Source organism: Neofelis nebulosa, chromosome 7, assembly GCF_028018385.1.
Source record: "Neofelis nebulosa isolate mNeoNeb1 chromosome 7, mNeoNeb1.pri, whole genome shotgun sequence".
In the NCBI taxonomy this organism is placed as follows: Eukaryota; Metazoa; Chordata; class Mammalia; order Carnivora; family Felidae; genus Neofelis; species Neofelis nebulosa.
In genome coordinates, this window is record NC_080788.1 from 48,500,830 (window position 1) to 48,519,602 (window position 18,773).

At 38.0% G+C, this 18,773-nt stretch overlaps 1 protein-coding gene across 14 annotated transcripts in view; it reads left to right on the forward strand.

Moving 5' to 3' along the window:
• Positions 1-18,773, forward strand: part of ZNF280D (zinc finger protein 280D) — a 320,006-nt gene that overhangs the window by 167,592 nt on the left and 133,641 nt on the right. For 8 of the 14 annotated variants that reach the window (XR_009264122.1, XM_058737624.1, XM_058737629.1 and 5 more), the window contains exon 1: positions 5,649-5,783. The exons of 5 other annotated variants lie outside the window; for them this stretch is intronic. The gene's annotated coding sequence lies outside the window, so the exon portion shown is untranslated. Of the gene's footprint in view, positions 1-5,648; positions 5,784-17,011; positions 17,031-18,773 lie in introns of those variants that run through there. One more of the 14 variants, XM_058737627.1, reaches the window with a different exon arrangement.

Genomic DNA, 18,773 nt, shown 5'->3' on the forward strand with positions numbered 1-18,773 from the left:
TCAGGCCCTCAACAGATTGTATGATGCCCATCCACATTGGTGAAGACAATCTTCTTTGCTCAGTCTACTGATTCAAATGGGACTCTCTTCTGAAACCACCCTCATAGACACATCCAGAAATAATGTTTTATCAGCTTTACTGGGCATTGCTTATCCCAGTCAAGTCAATATGTAAAGTTAACCAGGATATTATCTTTCTTCATTTCCTCTGGCTCTACACTTTGGGAAGTTTTCCTTGTTTATAATCTTCCGTGGCCATATCTGAATTAGACTGCTCTCCCTGGAGACTGTATAGCTTTCATACTTGAAGAGGCTAGTGGTCAACCAAAGATGGTTTTACAGCTTTAAAATTAAAAATAATTTTAGATTAGGTGCCTAGTTACTTTCACAGTAGAGTTTTCTCAAAACTATAGTAGGCCTCTGATCCATTTGTTTCCAGTCAGTTCAATATTAACAACACCCAAAATTCTTTCTGAGACTGTTTTAGGTTGAGTTACCCAGAAGGAGATCCTGAGAAGAGGATTTGTGAAAATTGACTATTCAGAACTTTGTATACAAGTGGGGAAAGCAGGACAAGGAAGAAGAGGAAGCCAAGTGTATCACTAAGGATCCAGTTAGGAGATAGAAGCATACTATCTCCTAACTACTAACCTAAATACAAAGAGAATTTAAAATAAAGAATTGTTAACAGCAAAAAGATAACACTAAATATTATGGAGGTGGTGACTACAGGAATCAGCTACCATCTCTATGGCTGAGGGAACAAAGAGGTTTGCATTACTAACACTGTCTTAGTTTGAGATGCTATAGCAAAAATACCATGGACTGGGTGGCTTAAACAACAAACACTTCTTTTTTAAAAAAAAAAAATGTTTATTTTTGAGAGGGTCCCAAAGAGAGAGGGGGACAGAAGATCTGAGGTGGGTTCTGTGCTGATAGCAGAAAGCCCAATTAAGGGCTTGAACCCATGAACCATGAGATCATGACTTGAGCTGAAGTCAGGCACTTAACCGACTGAACCACCCAGGCTCTCCAAATGATAAACATTTGTCTCCCACAGTCTGGAGGCTGGGAAGTCCAAGATCAAGTTGTGGCAGACTCAGTGCCTGGTGAGAACCTGCTTCCTGGCTTGTAGAGTGGAGCCTTCTTGCTGTATCCTGAGAGAGTGGGGGAGGGAGGGAGAGGGAGAATCAGAGAGAGAGAGAGAAAGAATGAATGAGAGAGAGGTCTCCATTGTTTCCGAAAGGCCCTATCTCCAAATACGATCACACTGGGGATTAGGGTTTTAACATAATGAATTTGGGGTAGGGATGCACTGGTCCTACAGGGGAGTTCTGGAGTGTGAGTCATGCTTCCAAGTTGTTCTCACCCAACAAGGGAGTTAGGACTTTCACACTCCTGCATTTATCAGTTCTTGGTTAAGAGCTTGCCCTATGGGTATAAATTCCCAAGTATTTTCAGTCTCTGTGATGGGAGGAAAAGTGGCTCCAAGAGCCTAAGTGTAGTCCTCTGAAAAAGAGCTGCAGATGCTAGCTGTTGGAAGGCGCAGTGAAGCTTGGGGCAAAGGGAGCACCCCCAAAAAAGTGGGTAGATATCTGAGAGTAACGGTTGAAGCACCAACAATATTGCCCCTGGGGACATACTTCTAAAAGATGCCTTATTTCTCCACTTTCTTAATCAAATCTCACTCTCAATTTAACAGTTGCTACTCTGGGGAGATGCTGGTCACAGCTTTCAATTATAATATGAATACATTCTGGGGATTTGATGTACTAATACTGTGTTGTATACTTGAAATTTGCTAAGAGAGTAGATTTTAAACTTTCTCACCATACACATGCAAAGTAACTGTGTGAGGCGATGGATGTGTTAATTAACCTAATTGTAATAATTTCACAATGGATATGTGTATCAAATCATCCTGTACACTTTATAATACAATTTTGCCAGTTACACCTCAGTAAAGCTGGGGAACAAATAATAGCTGTTACTTTGAGGCTATCTGAAACAGTAGATACGATTTGAAACAACATGTGTAATCTGATCTATTCCTAAGGGCTGAGTCATTTTGTTCAAATCCTACTGAGGTTTCCTTGCTCAAAGCCTTTTAAAATCATAGCTCTTCCTCTTCTGAATCTAGGAGCATTGTGTTTTCAAACTCTGCAAGACCTCCAAATGCTGGATTCTATTTCCTTTCATTTGTTTGTAAACTGGTTCCATGCTAATCTCTTTCTAGTAATATCTTGCTAATCACATAAAAAGTCACCAACATCTACAATTAATATTGTTTTCTCAACTCTTCCCTTAAAGCTAGAAAATATGTACTTATACCAATCTGCCTTCTAAGGTATTATAGGCAACAGCTTAGCCCCTGCCTAATATGAATTTTTGGTTATCCAGCCTACTACATGGTTCTTTAATTTCCACATGACTGCTATGCTAAACTAATGCCACCTATTTGGATTTTTTGTTATGGTAGGCCATTGTTTCTATTATTAATCAAGGTTAGTGATTTAGTAATAAACAACCCTCAAATCTCAGTCATAACCCAGTAAAAGTTTATGTTTTGCTCCCATCAGTAGAATGAAGATCATTGTATTAGATGTGCTCCATGCAATTATTAACAGAACTAGGGTCCTTCCATCTAATGTTACTGCCTTTCCTTAGCTCCTCAGAATTTTCTGTTATGTGGCTGACTGATGTGTGAAAAATAAAAAGGAACTACAAATCACTGGAGGCTTTAAGGGTCAGGCTTTAGATTGGGCAATCACTGCTTCTGCCTACATTGCACTGGCCAGAAACAGTCACATGGCCTGACATAGAAGGAGCTAGGAAATGTGGGTTTCCTGGGTATGCAAGATGGTGAATATTTGTCTCTGTCACAGTTAGGGTGCTTTCACTTGCAAGTAACAGAAAGTCCACTTAAAATGGCTTTGTCAGGGAGCAAACTTTTTCTTTATTCTCTTAGATTTACTTTTCAGGGGCTTGTGAGTAAAAGTGACAAAAGGACAGGTTAGCAAGAGAAAAGACAGAATTTAATCACAAACCTTGTAGGGGGGTTTACAAAGAAAGGTGACTCAAAGGAGTGGTTAGAATTTGGGGCTTATATACAATTTAAATAGGTGAAGGGGAGGGGAGAGGGCACTTACATGAAAACAATTGACTTATTGGAAAGGGGTGGGGGAGAAAGTGCACTTATGGGAAAACAAATGACGTTTAGGAAAGATAAATGGGCCCGTAGGAGAATAGATGGGAGATATGATAGTTTTGTGATAATGATTGTTTAGGTGTGGTGACAATTCTCACTGTCTCTCTTGATAAGAGCTAATCTTCCCTGGTTGCTCCCTGGGAGGAGATTTATGACAATTGAGTTCTTTTGGGAGGCTCCACTTTTAGGCAGATAAGAGATTGCAGGAACTCAAATGCCTTCAGCTAAAAATAATTTTTTTTGCCACAGAGTCTTATTCTGGATCCCTTCTACTTAAACAGAAAAGGAAATTTATTGGCACATATAATAGAGAAGTCTAGAGGTAGCAGGGGGTTCAGGTTGGGTTTGGTTTGGAGGCTTGTGATGCTCTCAGGGATTGACTTCCTTTCCCTATGATTGATTCACCCAGCCCTTCCTCTTCCATTTGTTAGCTTTATTCTCAGTTGGCTCTTCTCAGTAGAAAAAAGGACAAAAAAGTTATAACTCTACCAGTATTCACATTCTAATGCCAATGCTATAGCATTCAGAGAAGGAAAGAACTTCTCTTTTGCCCACAAACAAAAATCCTGGGCTTTGCTCTAATTGGTTTATGAAACCAAAACTGGTTCAAAGGGAGGTAAGGGTAGTAATTATAATAGTTTTACGCTGACTGGACCATTCTTGGAATTGGATAGTGGTTATTTCATCCAAATTGTATAGGTGGATACAATGGAGTGGTGGAATGGAAGCTGGGCAATCACCTATGCCCACTACAGTCAGGGAAGGGTGTGGAGCATGATCTCACTTGAGAATGAGTATGGTGAGGATATTTAAAGAGTATGTATATAAGGAAAAGGGCAGAAAATAGAAGTCAGAGAAAGAGAAGCTCTTAAGAAAATGATAGTAAGTCAAAAGAACCAAGAGAGTCATGTTCTACAAGCCAAGGGAGGAGTTTTAAGGATGGAGTAGTCAAAATAATAATTAATAATAATAATAATCTAAATTACTTCATGTGTGTTGATTCCATACTCATTGGACATCCTTTATAATGTAGCTTCTCATATAAATGTTTCCTTTGAGTGAAAATGTGTCAACCAGGTTTTCTGGTCTTCAGAGCAGTTATGGTTTTCACGAAAGGGGGAAAAAAAAAAAAGAGGGATAAATTGGTTTGTATATCAGTCTGTATTAAGTTTGGTTGGCATGAATCATCCCCTGGATTTAAATTAGCTCTAGGGTCTAACAACATTAAGTTTCTGTCTCTTTAAACCGAGGACCAAACTATAGAACACAGAGTGAAATCTAAGTTCATTTTCATACCATAATGCTTTGAGAACCACTAGAAGTATATTTGAAATATAACGATTTAAGAATAATACACCAAGATTTTTTTTAACTTTCAGCTTCCCAGTTTGTTGTTTTAATTATTCTCTTTTCCTACAAAGTTGACTTTCAGGGCCAGGAAGAAAAGAGAAAGCTGGGTAGACTCTCCCTGGCACAGATGGGGGAAGAGTAGGTCATGGTTACCTGTAGCCATTCCAGGTCTTCTAGGGTTAATTCAGGTGGCCTTTGGGTAAGATTAATCTGGGGGTGGTAACCAATAATTAAGTGACTGTAATGCTAAACACCAAAGAAAAGCTGGGGGCAGTCTGGATGAAAAAGAAGAAACTAATTCAAATAGGGAGAATTAGTACAATTCAGTGATGGGTTTGCACAGTGATTGGTGTTGTGTCTGTGTGTTTCAAGGGTCTAATGAAGATACATTGATCTTGTGAGAACAACTCGGAGAGGAAACTTCTCTTACAGATCAGAATATAGTGTGTAGCAAGCAGTATCTTGGTAAGTGTCCTTGTAAATGCATGTTTCTTTCTTTCTTTCTTTCTTTCTTTCTTTCTTTCTTTCTTTCTTTCTTTCTTTCTTTCTTTCTTTCTTTTTTTAAGTTATTACAGGCATCCATATGGCAGGAATTAAAGGAGCCACAATTAAAATCGCAGGTTTGAAAAAAGTATGGCGAAATTAGCCAATTATTAAAAGAACCTGTCTTGACTTCTCATCTGGTTTACGTCTTCGCGCCTCAGGAACAGTCTTTGTAATGGCGCCTCTCTTCCTAGACGTTCTTTCTTTCCAAGCCTGACGAGAACTAGTTGCTACACACAGGGAGGACCTGGAACTCACGTTCCCATGCCTTCAGACCCGGTGCAGCCCCAATTTCGAGACAGCTGGCCCGACCGGGCCGACAAGCAGGCGGGCTCTCACAGCCTCGCCAGGCCCCGGCCCTAGCCCTCGCCCGCGGCCAGCGCGTGGTGGGGCGCCGCGGCCTTCGAAGGCCTGCGGTGCGACGCACATGCCGGCGCCCGCCTCCCGTGTCGGCTAGAAGAAAGGGAGCCCGGACGCGCGAAGGCTGACCCGGAGCCTACCCATGAGGCAGCGCGCCGGCTCCACGAGAACACCCCCCCCCCCCCCTTCCCACGGCTCATCTGCTGCTCCGCAATGGGAGCCGCCGCCGTTGCCGCCGTGTAGTTTTTCGTGCTCCTCCTTTTCCTCCTCCTCTTTCTCCTCCTCCTCAGGGCCCCAGTCAGGCCGATCCGCTCCGCTCACGGTAAGCGCCCCCCGCCCCCGCCCGCCCCGCGCTGCAGCAGGCAGAGGCCCTCCCGCGCGGCCTGCGCCGCCTCACTCCGGGGGCGCTGGGCCGGGGGTGTCGAGGCCGGCGCGGTTTGCCGAGAGCGCCCAGGGCGCGGGGGAGGGGACCGGCTGCGCGGCGGCGGCCTGACCGCCATCTTGCGCCGGCCCCGCGGGGGAGGGATCCCGGCGCGACGCGGCAGACGGCTCGCTGCGGCAGGCGGCTCGGTGCGGCAGGCCGGGGCCGCGCAGGCCTTCGCCGCTTCTTCCTCCGTCTCCTCCTCCGCCTCCTCCACCGCCTCCTCCATCTCGCCTTCCAGGGCCTGTGCGCCTGTTTGCCCCAGCTTGGGTTTGGCTCTCCTCTGGAGACTACTCCCTTTGGTCCGCCGTACATTTTGTGCCGATGTTTGGCGGGGACCCATGCCTCCCTCACAACGACGCTCCCCGGAGTCTCTAAAGTGGTAGACAGAGACCAAAGGGGGTCCCGAACTTCCAGGCGTCCAGGGCCCTAGGGCCCCTGTCTGCTGCCCTACCCCTCGCCCCCAGGTGACCAGTCATTCCACGCTCACACCCTCATTCTTGTCAAAGGGACTTTCCCTGCTCTGCCCTTGAAGTCCCGTTATTGTCTGCAGAAGGGCCCTGAGGAGAAACGTGGAGTTGGGTACACAATTTACTGACCGTGCTTTCAGGTTTCACTTAATGAGACATAAAGAATGAGCTCACTCTGAGGTTTTATCTTGCTCTAGAGATGGAAGTTCTTCCCAACTTACGTCAAGTTTGAAGGCTTTTAAGGAGAAATCTGCTAGAGAGGAGAAACGTCAAAGCGGACCCGCTTCTGCAAGCACGGGAGACCTTGGTCCAAGGGTTTCTCTTTGTTTGCAAAGATTGGTTTTTTAAAAATTCTGTGGACTTAAACTTTATTGTTTTGAGATTTGGACTGGGTCTTAAGAATTTGACATCTTTTATTGCCATTAAGCATAAAATTGAAGCCTCGGAGTAGAGTTTTAAAGTACAAAAGCCCCCTCTTAGCATTTGTGAGAAGTCCTGCTTTCGGGGGATTAGTGGCAACTTAGGCTGCCTAAGCGGAAACTTGCTGTGCCAAGGAAGGCACTGGTTTGCTTGGAGAATTGTTAGGCTGCTTTGCTCTTGATGTTTCGAAACATCAGTATAAATACCGTTACAACTGTTATCTTGCATTTGTGTCTGCCATTGGTACAATCTATTTGTACCTGAAGACCCCTTTTGCACTGGTCTGTGTTTATGGCACCATCTTGAAGATCAGGAGACGGCCTCAGGGAGACATCTTTAATGAGGTCATGGCTAAGGAGTGATAGAACCATTTCTAGAACTTTAGGACTTCTGATACCTCAGTGCGCACGCAATTCACTATATTTCTTTTTTTGTCTGTGGGAATAAGGTGAGTGAGGAGAAGCAAGGAGGCTCACCTACAAAATTTAAGAAATATTATTCAATTGCTCCTTCTTTTACATTTTTGTTTTTTAGACTTCATTTCTTAGTTTTTCAACTTTTTATTAAGTTTTGATGTTATTTTTTTCCCCAAACATATTGAAAAGTTGAATAGTCTGTTTGGACACACATAACCTACCACCTAGTTTAAACAGTGTTGCCACTTTGTCACATTTGCTTTAAGTGCCTATCTTAAATTCTTTCTGGTGAACATTTTCAGAGCACACTGCAAATACCACAATTCACACCTAAGTACTGTGGATGGATGTGTCTATCTATGTGTCATAAAAATAAGGCCAATTTTCCATATAAACACAATACCATAAGCACACTTAAAGTTAAGAATAATCCCTGCAATCTAATATATATATATATATATATATATATATACACACACACAGTACGTATTCACATTTCTCCTATTGTCCCCAAAATGTTCTGTTTAGTGATTTATTTTGGAACCGGTATCCAGTCATGCATTACATTTGTTTGTGTTAGTTTCTTTTAATTTAGTGTAGTTCCCTCTTTTTTATTTTTTAATGACACTGACCTTTGAGACCAGGCTACCAGTAGTCCTGTAAAATAACCCACATTCTGTATTTTACTGATAGTTTACTCTTCGTTAGGTTTAAATTGTACCTTCTGTACATATATATTTTATGCATTTAATTATATACCACATACTACAATGGATATGCACGTTTTAAAATTTTTGGTATGCACACGAAGAATATCTTCCTTTATTCCCACTTTGAGACCTGTGCAAAAGAATGTTGTGGTTGAAGGGTTAGACAAAATTCCTTGTTTCTGCAAGTTCTTTTCCTAGTTGCATGAGAAATATTTTTCTTGGCAATTTATGGTTTTGTAATTGAAGCTTTCCCCATACACTGAAAGAATTCCCTGCACTATTGTCAGTCATAGGTTATCATTTTCAAGTCATTCCTTTGCAAATACAAGTTCTAACCCTCTTAATGAGCATATCTACCTCTCATGTATTCTTTTTATAATACATCTCTCTTCATGTTAATTTATGCAAGGGTTTTTGAATTCATTTATGCTTGAGAATGCATTGAGCTGAGAAAAATAGTTTTTCGTAGGATAGTTAAGAGTCATCAAATATGTATAAAGCCCAGATTATGTGCAGTTGACTTTTTCTTATGTCCTATTTGTGAAAATTCATAGTTCAACCATGTTCTTCCTGATATTGCCAAATCAAGAAAATTTCTTGTTGGATAATAATACTAACCTAGTTCTAAACTTAGAAAAATTTTGTCACATGTTGTATTTCTGACAGAATTTTAAAATTCTTTTGTCCATTCTTGTGATTTTTCTATTACTCTTGGTTCTGCTCCCACCCTTTTCTGAATCTGTGTAGATCTGCATCTTTCAAGTTTAGGATGATTCACTGTCCTGTGTTGCCCAGATTTTTAGTAAATGTTTTTCAGGGTTTGAAAGTGTGTGTACCTGAAATGGGCAACATTGTTTGAATGTAACTAACTACTGGTCAGCTGTCATACATGAATGAACTTGGAGTGTATTTATCTTGTAAATACTGATTTCAGATTTCAAATACTTCTGATAAGTTCTTATCATTCTGGGGCTTTTTTTTTTTCTTTTGCATGTGCATCATTATATGCAATACTTGAAGAATTTTTTGAAACCTTTCATAAGTCTTAATTTTGTTGAAGCATTGATGGCCATCTTTGCTTCATAATTGCCAGATATTTTCAGTTCTGGATTTGTAGATATCAGTTAGCATAACCAATCCAGTGAATTAAAAAAATTTTCCGCATTTTCTATGTCCTTTTAGTCATCGTTATATACACCCGCATTTAACATTTGTCCATTTATGAACTGTATCAGGTTAATCTCATCTGAAGATTTAGTCTGAGATTTCCGTGTTTTCATCATTAGAGTCTAAGGTGCTTGCTGTCTATCTTTGCATTCATTTTCAGGTTCATTTAATAATTGTGAAATGTGTCCTCTGCCAGTTTTCTTCTGTCCCATAATGGGCAGAATATAAAAAGTTCTGAGTTCTTAACTGTATTTAGGGAAGACTAAAATAAAAGCATATGAAAAGGATCAGGGTATGCTGTGCTAACATATGCCACTTTGAGCTAAGGATTATTTTGAGTGGACAGCAGTTTGGAATTAAAAGAAGCAAAAATTGTTTTCTGTCCTCCTGTTATCTGCCTGAAAGCAAGGCATAAATATCCCTTTGTGAAGACATCCCCCTCCCCCCACCCCGGGCCCCCTTAGTAGGAAAGAGTGACTCTTACCACTTTGAGATGGAGAGCTGATACCAAGATGAGTTTGCATAAAGAGACCTAATGAAAATAACCCTTATCTTCCATTAGTTCTCCCATGTATTTCCTAGTTATTTCCCATGATTTATTGTCTCTCAAAGCCCTAATCCCCTCTCCTTTGTTAAAATGGTATATGAGACCTTGAATTTAACTACTTCTTTGAGTTTTACTTCTTTTCTGTGAATTCCTGTGTGTGTAAATGTTAATAAAAATTTTGTGCTTTTTCTCCTGTTAATCTGTTTTTTTTTGTTAGTTTAGTTCATGGGCCCTCAGGTACAACAACATAAAAGGGTAGAAGTAAAGTTCTTCTTTTCGACACAGATTACAAAGATAATGTCTTCAGTCATCTTTTGGAAAGTTCATGCAATATTTTGTGCAAAACAATAAGAAAACTGAAAGATAAGAAGAGTGAAAGATGATGATTTACTTAACTGTTGCATTATTCTTCTAGGCAGTTAAATCGTTCTTATGTTTTCTTATTTATTTATAATTTTCTTTTGTAAGCATAGGTGGGAATATTTGTTTATCAGTGGTGAAATAATACCCAGAATGATGGAATTAGCAAATTATTTCAAGATGTAAGAAGAATAAAATCACTATGATCGCATAATGTATCTTAGATTTATAAAAGGATCCTGTAGACCCACATAGTAATTGTCAAATACAATGAGTTTTATTCGGTTTAAAAGTAATAAGGTGTTGTTTGAAGATTTCTAGGAAACAATAAAAGCCATAAAATGTCAATCTTTACAACTAGAACTACCCGAGAAAGAAAATAAACTAAAATTGTTTCTGTGGATTCTGATGGTATATTGAAGGTTAATGGTTAATTTGGACCTTCAGATATATAAAGTGTCCCCTTTCTAACACATTAAACCTGCCTGCCTCTCCATCTACTACCATGATAGGTTTTTCAGCAGTTTGCACTCCATCTCTAATGAATGCAGGTAGTACTTAAAAAGTTATTCCTTGACGTGTCTGTTCCACAATATTTTTGTTGTTAGCATTTTTTCTTCCATTACTTCCCAACTTTACCTTCAGAGCTCCTCTATAGTAAAAAATGATTAACTGAAACCCTGTAGAATCAGGGTGTAATATTTAGGCCTTTTGGCGAACTGGATTAAATAAAAAATATTTCTTATTTCAATTATTTTTCATTGCAAACATTTCTGCTTTTCTGGTTTATTATATGGTGATGAACACTGATTTTTTGGAATGATGCTGTGTCATTTTACATCTTTGTGTTTTTAAATACAATGCTTTATATATAATTACTGCTTAATAAATGCTTTTTCTTAATGTTGTGCTCATCACTTTAATATTCCCTAACTATTTAAAATTGTGACTTTACTCCTTGGGATTGGTATATACCAAATTTTTGGTCAGCTCTAATTTAGCTCTCCTTTTTAAACAAAGGCTTTGACTTGTTTAATGTAGTGTAGCAGTTCTCTAACCATGGTCTTGGGGACCTGAGGTGCTTTCAAGGGTTATACAAGATCCTCTCTCTACCACCTACGTATCTTGTGAGGCTGGATTTTTCAACCGAACGATGTAGTGCAACAGATTAAATGTAGAAGCAGATAAGAAAATACAGCTGTCTTTATTAAGGCAGATATTGATGGGTTTTGCAAAAATATAAAACAATGCCACCCCTCTCTAAATATTTTGTTTTGGGAAATACTTCTCACATAAATATTTATATTAATATGTAATGGGTTTATTATAATCATTTTTAAAAGTTTTTCTTTTTTCTTTTCTTTTCTTTTCTCTTTTATTTTTTAAGGGAGAGACCCCACATATGTTCAGGGGAGGGGCAGAGGGAGAGGGAGATAGAATCTTAAGCAGGATGCATGCCCAGTGCTAGCCTGAAGTGGGGCCCAGTCTCGTGAACCATGAGATCACAACATGAGCCAAAATCAAGAGACGGATGCTTAACCAACTGAGCCACCCAAGCACCCCTATTGTAGTCATTTTTAAGTAAATTAATATATCTTGAATATTTCAGGTTGGGGTTTGTGGACTTCTAAGATTCCATCCTTAGAAATTAATTAGACACACTTTTTTTTTTTTTTTTTTTGCCAGGTTTGGGATTTCTTCAGCATGACCGCTACTTGCATGTCTTTCAGTTGAGGGCTATTAACCAAAGCAAAGATCATTAGTCTATGAAATAATATATTCCTTGCTTCTAGGCTTTACCCCTGTGTTTTCCTTATTTTGTGGGTAATTGTTACCTTTGGCAAGTTTGAGAAGGGAAGCCTAAAGCTCTTGGGAGGGGTCTGAGTGTTTTGGGTATAGGTAATCCCTATCTCCTACTTTGTTTACTTATTTTGCTTTTTCCATTTAGGGTTTAAGATTATCTGACTTTATACAGGATTGTTGATTGCTGATGGGAAGGCCCTCATAAACAAAATGGCTTTATTAAGTTCTAGGATTAAAAATAAGTAATAGAGCTCTCAACTTTGTTGAATAGACAAAAAGTAAATAAGAAAATTGGCCTTACTTTTTTGACACTACATTGTTAGTATTTGTGTTTATTTGAGGAGTTGTAACACAAGAGATGTGTTTCTAGTCTTTTATTGTGGTATTTTATATATTATAAAGTAAATTTATACATCATATTTTATCTTTAAAATAAATGCCTTTTGAGATGGATGGTATTATCATCATCTGCCCTTTACAGATGAAGGAATTGAATCTCAAAAAGTGCATTTCATTTATTGTAATACTTACTGGATGCCTAATGCTGTATGTTAATTTTGTAGGCTATGATGCCTTGGTCTTACCTAATTCAAACCTCAGCCCTGTAATCCCAGGATTGCATGTTGTTTGCTTAAGCTGGATAGTATAGGACTAGCCTTGCAGCCTGGCAGCACCAACCACTGGTGGAAATGACAGTTTCTAAAACATTTGGCCTGTTCTGTACCTCACTGGATTCTAGAAGCTTCTGACACTAGGATAACCGAGCTCTGCATGGATTGGTGGAGTGTTACTGAGGAGTTTGGAATTGATAAATGACACAATGAAAACATTTTTTTATGACATTGTTAATTTGGTGGTTCTATGTTAAATGGATGAAATCATATAGATCTGGATGCTGAGAGGCTGATATAAAGTGAATCTTACACGGTAAATCTTACTATGGATGTGAGGTTCTAAGTGCCTGAACAAGTATGTAGTGAATCGAAAATCAAGGGTGGTTGTAGAAAATATTTTGAAGGAAGACTATATAGGACTGGGGAATTGATTGATTAGATATGATGAATAAAAGAGGGGAATATTGAGAAACACTTTTAAGGACTCAAGGTCAGAATGATGACAGTTTTATTGGTGGAAGAAGAGAAGTAGAACTAATTTTTATAAACTGAGGTCAGGTTAACATAACATTAAATTCACCATTTAAATTATTTTAAAGTATACAATTTAGTGGCATTTAGTACATTCATGGTGTTATACAATCATCAAAATCGTCTAATCTCAAGGTAGTACTTTCAGCTTTCAGACCATTAACTTTCAGGTAATGGTACTGTTAAGCTGCCTCTCCCCACTCCACAGGTCCTGGCAACCACTGATCTAATTTCTGTCTCTGTGGATTTGCCTGTTCTGGACATTTGATATTAATGGAATCAAACAGTATGTGACTGACTTCTTTCACTTAACATAAAGTTCTCAAGGTTCATCCATGTAGCATGTACCAGTACTTCATTTTTTATTGCTGAGTAATACTCCATTGTATGGATATATCATATTTTGTTCATTCATCAGTTGATGAACATTTGGCTTGTTTTCACTTCTTGGCTGTTATGAATCATGAAGTAGGACTAATTTTTGTGGAGAAGTTATGTTCAGTTTGGAAATACCGAGTTTGAGGTGAGTTTAAATACCCAGATAGTAGTTTTTAGCAGTTAAGAAATGATAGGCGGGAACTTAGTAGGGGAGTCAAGGTTGGAGGTTAATATTTGATGATTTTATACCCTGCTATTGAGAACTGACAACCTAAGACAATGAAATTTATTAGATCTGTTGTTTAGGTAACAATTTGTGTAGGGCGGAAGACTAAACTCTGAAAAACCTGATTTTGCACTATTTAAGGAGCAAGAAAATGTGGAGAATCTATTGAGTTAAATTGGAGCAGGTAGATAGAGAAACAGTCTGTTGGCATATAGAAAATATTTGAGGAGGAGGTTTCAAGAAATTGAGTTAAAATAGATGAAAGATAAGGAAAATGTAAATGAAGAAAGGGTAATTTGCTTTGGCAATAGGGGAGGGGTATCCGGATTGTCAGTAGAATACAGTGTGTGCAGTAGAAAAGGTAGTAGCTGTACTGTGGTGCTTAGGTTAGTTTTGACTGACAGAATGGGTGGTGATAAGTAGAGCAAATGGATTGCAGCCTGGATCAGGGTTAGCAGAAATTTTACTTGGATGAAATGGAGGTGGTACAAAAAGAGATTGATTCCTCATACCCTTTTTTATGAAGGATTCCTTTCACATAGAAGCTTTTAATGACTCTGCTGATTTAGATTGATTTATAGTTATAAGCAGTCTGCTGAAGCATAGGCCTTCTACTTATTGATACTACTTTAAAGATTTTTGTGTCATCAAAAATGTTAAAAATCTGAACAGTTGGTTTATCATGATTTGATATTTGGGATTTTGCTCTGAGTCAGTGTCTGTGAAGTAGATCTTGATATCATGGGGAGTTGACATCAAACAGGTTTATTAAAATTCAACTTATATTATTTAATTAAAATTATCAACTATTACTTATTCTTCAGGAATTTACTTGCTTTTATCCTCAGTTATCCTCAATTATCCTCAATGTTGAACTTCAACCCATTTGCTTCATTTATTATATTGAACTTGGAGTTTCTAGAAAATATTTGGGAATGGTTGATTTGATTACTGAAAGACTTTTCATAATACCAAATTGGCTTTTCATAATTCAACATTCACTGAAATAATAAATCCCCTTTGTCTAGGCAAAAATTTACATTTTCATATCTATGCCAGATGGGTATGTTTATATTAGGGTTGGAAGGATCCTTGGGGATTTTGGAAAGTGACCATTTCGATTACATAATGCTTGAATTTTTCATATTTTTGTTTGGTGATCTATCACACCTTGAGTTCGTCTCATTTCCTGATATTTAACCATGAATTGTTCTGTTCTTGTGTTGAGATGAAATCTGCCTCCCTGTAATTTTGGTCTTGTTCCTGGTGGAGGCAAGTAGTGTATGGCTGGAATCTGTGGTATTTTAAGTGTCTAGATTTGAATCCTTGCTCTACTCTTAATTGTGTTGCTTTGGGCAAGGTACTTAACCTCAATAATTCAGTTTCTGCAGTTGTGAACTGAGGATGATAATAGTACCTGCCTCATAGAGTTTCTTGAGGAATAGACAAAATAATGTGTGCATTTAATTAATGTTAGCTTATGGTAATGATAAATTGTTATTATTAGTAACATAATTTGTAATTGTGATAACATAATAGTATGTAATAAATTAAGTAGTTTTGTTGAAGCTGAACACTAGGAATGAAATTCTTGTTTATTCAAAACAAGTAAATATTACTAATATTGTTATTATTATCACTTAGGCTAGAAAGAACAAGACCTACTCTTTTCCTTCTTTCTCATGACAAACTTAAAATATCTGTAAATAGCTTTCTTTTCTACCACCCCTGCCCCACAGTCTCATGTTTCCTAGGTTAAATATCTTTAGTCCTTTGACCTAGACAAAGTGCTAATACTAATTCCTTATAATGGACATCTGTTGTTTTTGTTACCTAACATTCCCCTTTACTTTGGTAACAGATACCTTAATTTTCCTTTGGGGAACCAATTTTTATCTTAGTTGTTGTTGTTGTGGCTCTGGTACCAGGGGTAGTATGTGATCTAGGACTAAACCTATTACAAGTCCTTAGCAATAGTGATTGGCTTCAGGAAGGGCATATGACTTAAACCAGTCAAACCAGTCAACTCCAATCAGAGCTAACCCTCTTATTAGAGTCTTGGACTTGAATCTTGGAAGGTGTTAAGTTGGAGAGATTCATAGTGGGAAACCTCTTCTGAAGGTAGAAACAACATAGAGGAAGTGAAGTCAAGGAGCAGAGATAGAAAAGCCAACTTTGTAAGTCATTGTTTAAATTGCACCTGTATTTAGTTCTGTAAATGTGCTAAAAATTCTCTTTTGCATAAGCCAGTTTGAATTGGGTTTTCTGTTACTTATAGGTGAAAGCATCCTAGCCAGTATACTCACTGTATTCCCAGTGGGGATGATTAGGACAGAATAGAATAAAACTACCGTCTCTTTGATTTTAGACTCAAATTCTGTTATTTTGACACTGTATTACAAATCTGATTATACCAGTTCTTGTTTAAAATCCCCTTTTTGGCTTTCCATTGGTCTTAGATTACGGACAAGATTCCTAATATGATCTCTAGGATGCTGCGGTTGACTTCTGTCTTACCTTCTACCATATACCCCCTTGATTTTCTTTTCCATTCACACTGGTTTCTTTTCTGTTTTTCATATTTGCTGTGCCATAGATCTTTTCCACATGTTATTTCTTCTGCATGGAATCCTTCCCTCCCCTCCCCTCCCCTCCCCTCCCCTCCTCTCCTGTCCTTTCCTTTCCTTTCCTTTCCTGGAACTCCAGCCAAGGCTGAGTCCCAACCCTTTCCATTGTCTCTTTGCTTGTTCACTGTTAAGATTCCTGCATGTATAATCCTTTTTTAAAATGACATTTGAAATATTTAGTTTATTTAAAAAATAAAACAGTGTATCCATATTCTCCCCTTATGGAGACCTTTTCTCATATACTTGGAGTGACCATTTTCAAAAGACATTATTCTACTTAAAATAAAAATAACTGTCTTTCAGAAATTGGTTAAAATTTGATGACATAGCTTCTAAAGTTTCTATGATCTCTCAGTATTTTGTCTGTAGTATTTTAGTTGCTAGTGGTCAGATGTTTCTGATTGTACATTTTATGTGATTGAAATGTACCTTTTTCAGAAATAAGTCTGTGGTTTTTAACAGACTGGACTGATAAACTGGGCTGATTCTACAAAAAGGTACTTAGTTTTCTAACAATAAAGCATTTTAAAAAATAGGCATAAAAGGAGAAAATACTGATTTAAAATTTTGTTTCATCTGCTTAATGTTAGTAAATAAATTTACTAAGTTAATTTCTTTATAAAACCTCATATTTAAACACCTGAATTTTATGAAATCAGATTTCACTTGTGGGTCTTTTTCAATTATACAGGGTTTATTGCTTACGCTTTAAGGTTTGTATTTGTGTGATGTATGCCAAGGTAGACATCATTCTCTGTTTTCTAACCTTGTTACAATTAATTTCTACAGTGGAATCAATAGGTGATGGATATTAAGGTACTATAAAATGAAATTTTTAAAATGACTCTCTGTCCTCAAAAGATTGTGTATGCTTTTAAGGTAATGAACGTTAAAATGAGTTTTTTTGTAATCTCCTTGAGATAGTTGGAAATTCTTGAGAGATCACAAAACAAGGGTTGGAAATAATAGATTGCTACTCATAGTTAAGAACACACTTTGAATCGTTGAAGCTCTATTAATTTGGGATTAGAATTCTAAAAATATAGACCTCCATTTCAGTATGCTATTAGTGACAAAGACTAAGAATTGTTTATAAAATGATATAGAACATAAACCAAAGCTTTAAAGTCAGTGGAATGATTTGAATACTTGATTTTTTGGGAAATTTGTGAGGAGGAAAGAGTGACAGATCAAACTTTTCTGAACAGTGTACCAGTGACCCTGTGTCATCCAAATTACTCCACTGAAAAACACTTCCAAGTGTATAAGTAAAATTGTTAAAGGTTTATTAGTGTTTCTTACAGCTAGCTTTTTTTTTTTTTTTTTTTTTTTATAAAATTTATTGTCAAATTGGTTTCCATACAACACCCAGTGCTCATCCCAACAGGTGCCCTCCTCAATGCCCATCACCCACTTTCCCCACCCTCCCACCCCCATCAACCCTCAGTTTATTCTCAGTCTTTAAGAGTCTCTTATAGTTTTCCTCCCTCCCTTTCTTTTTTTATCCCCTTCTCCTCCCCCATGGTCTTCTGTCAAGTTTCTCAGGATCCACATAAGAGTAAAAACATATGGTATCTGTCTTTCTCTGTATGACTTATTTCACTTAGCATAACACTCTCCAGTTCTATCCACGTTGCTATAAAAGGCCATATTTCATTCTTTCTCATTGCCAAGTAGTATTCCATTGTGTATATAAACCACAACTTCTTTATCCATTCATCAGTTGATGGACATTTAGGCTCTTTCCATAATTTGGCTATTGTTGAGAGTGCTGCTATAAACATTGGGGTACAAGTGCCCCTATGCATCAGCACTCCTGTATCCCTTGGGTAAATTTCCTAGCAGTACTATTGCTGGGTCATAGGGTAGATCTATTTTTAATTTTTTGAGGAACCTCCGCACTGTTTTCCAGAGTGGCTGCACCAGTTTGCATTCCCACCAACAGTGCAAAAGGGTTCCCATTTCTCCACATCCTCTCCAGCATCTATAGTCTCCTGATTTGTTCATTTTAGCCGTTCTGACTGGCGTGAGGTGATATCTCAGTGTGGTTTTGATTACAGCTAGCTTGTTAATCTTAGATAAAATTTATGAGTTGGTTGAACATATATATGCTGTACTTATTTTGAATACAAATTTTCATTATTTAAAATCATTATATTTTGGTTTTGTATTTTCCCTTTTATGTTAATTCTATCTGGTTTTACTGTTGCTAATTTCTTGATTAGGAATGCAAACTCCCTATTAAAACATTATTTTTATGATGAGAAGAAAGCATTAATTTTATGATGTGGTTTCTCGGGTTATTTTATTGAATAACTGACTTTTGGGGCCTGGGGAGATAGAAAACTTAACCATTCACCATATTCCTCACATTCTTTTTTTTATTTAACTTGGTACCTACTCATTTTTTTTTTTTAAGGGTTTTACTGTTTGTTTGTTTGTTTGTTTGTTTCTTTGCTTTTGAGAGTGTGGGAGGTGGGGAGCAGAGAGAGAGGCAGAGTACCCCACGCAGGTGGGGCTTGAACTCATCATGAGATCATGACCTAAGCCGAAGCCAGATGTGTAACTGACTGAGCCACCAGGTGCCCCTTACTCATTTTTAAAAGGATTTTTTTTTAGAAA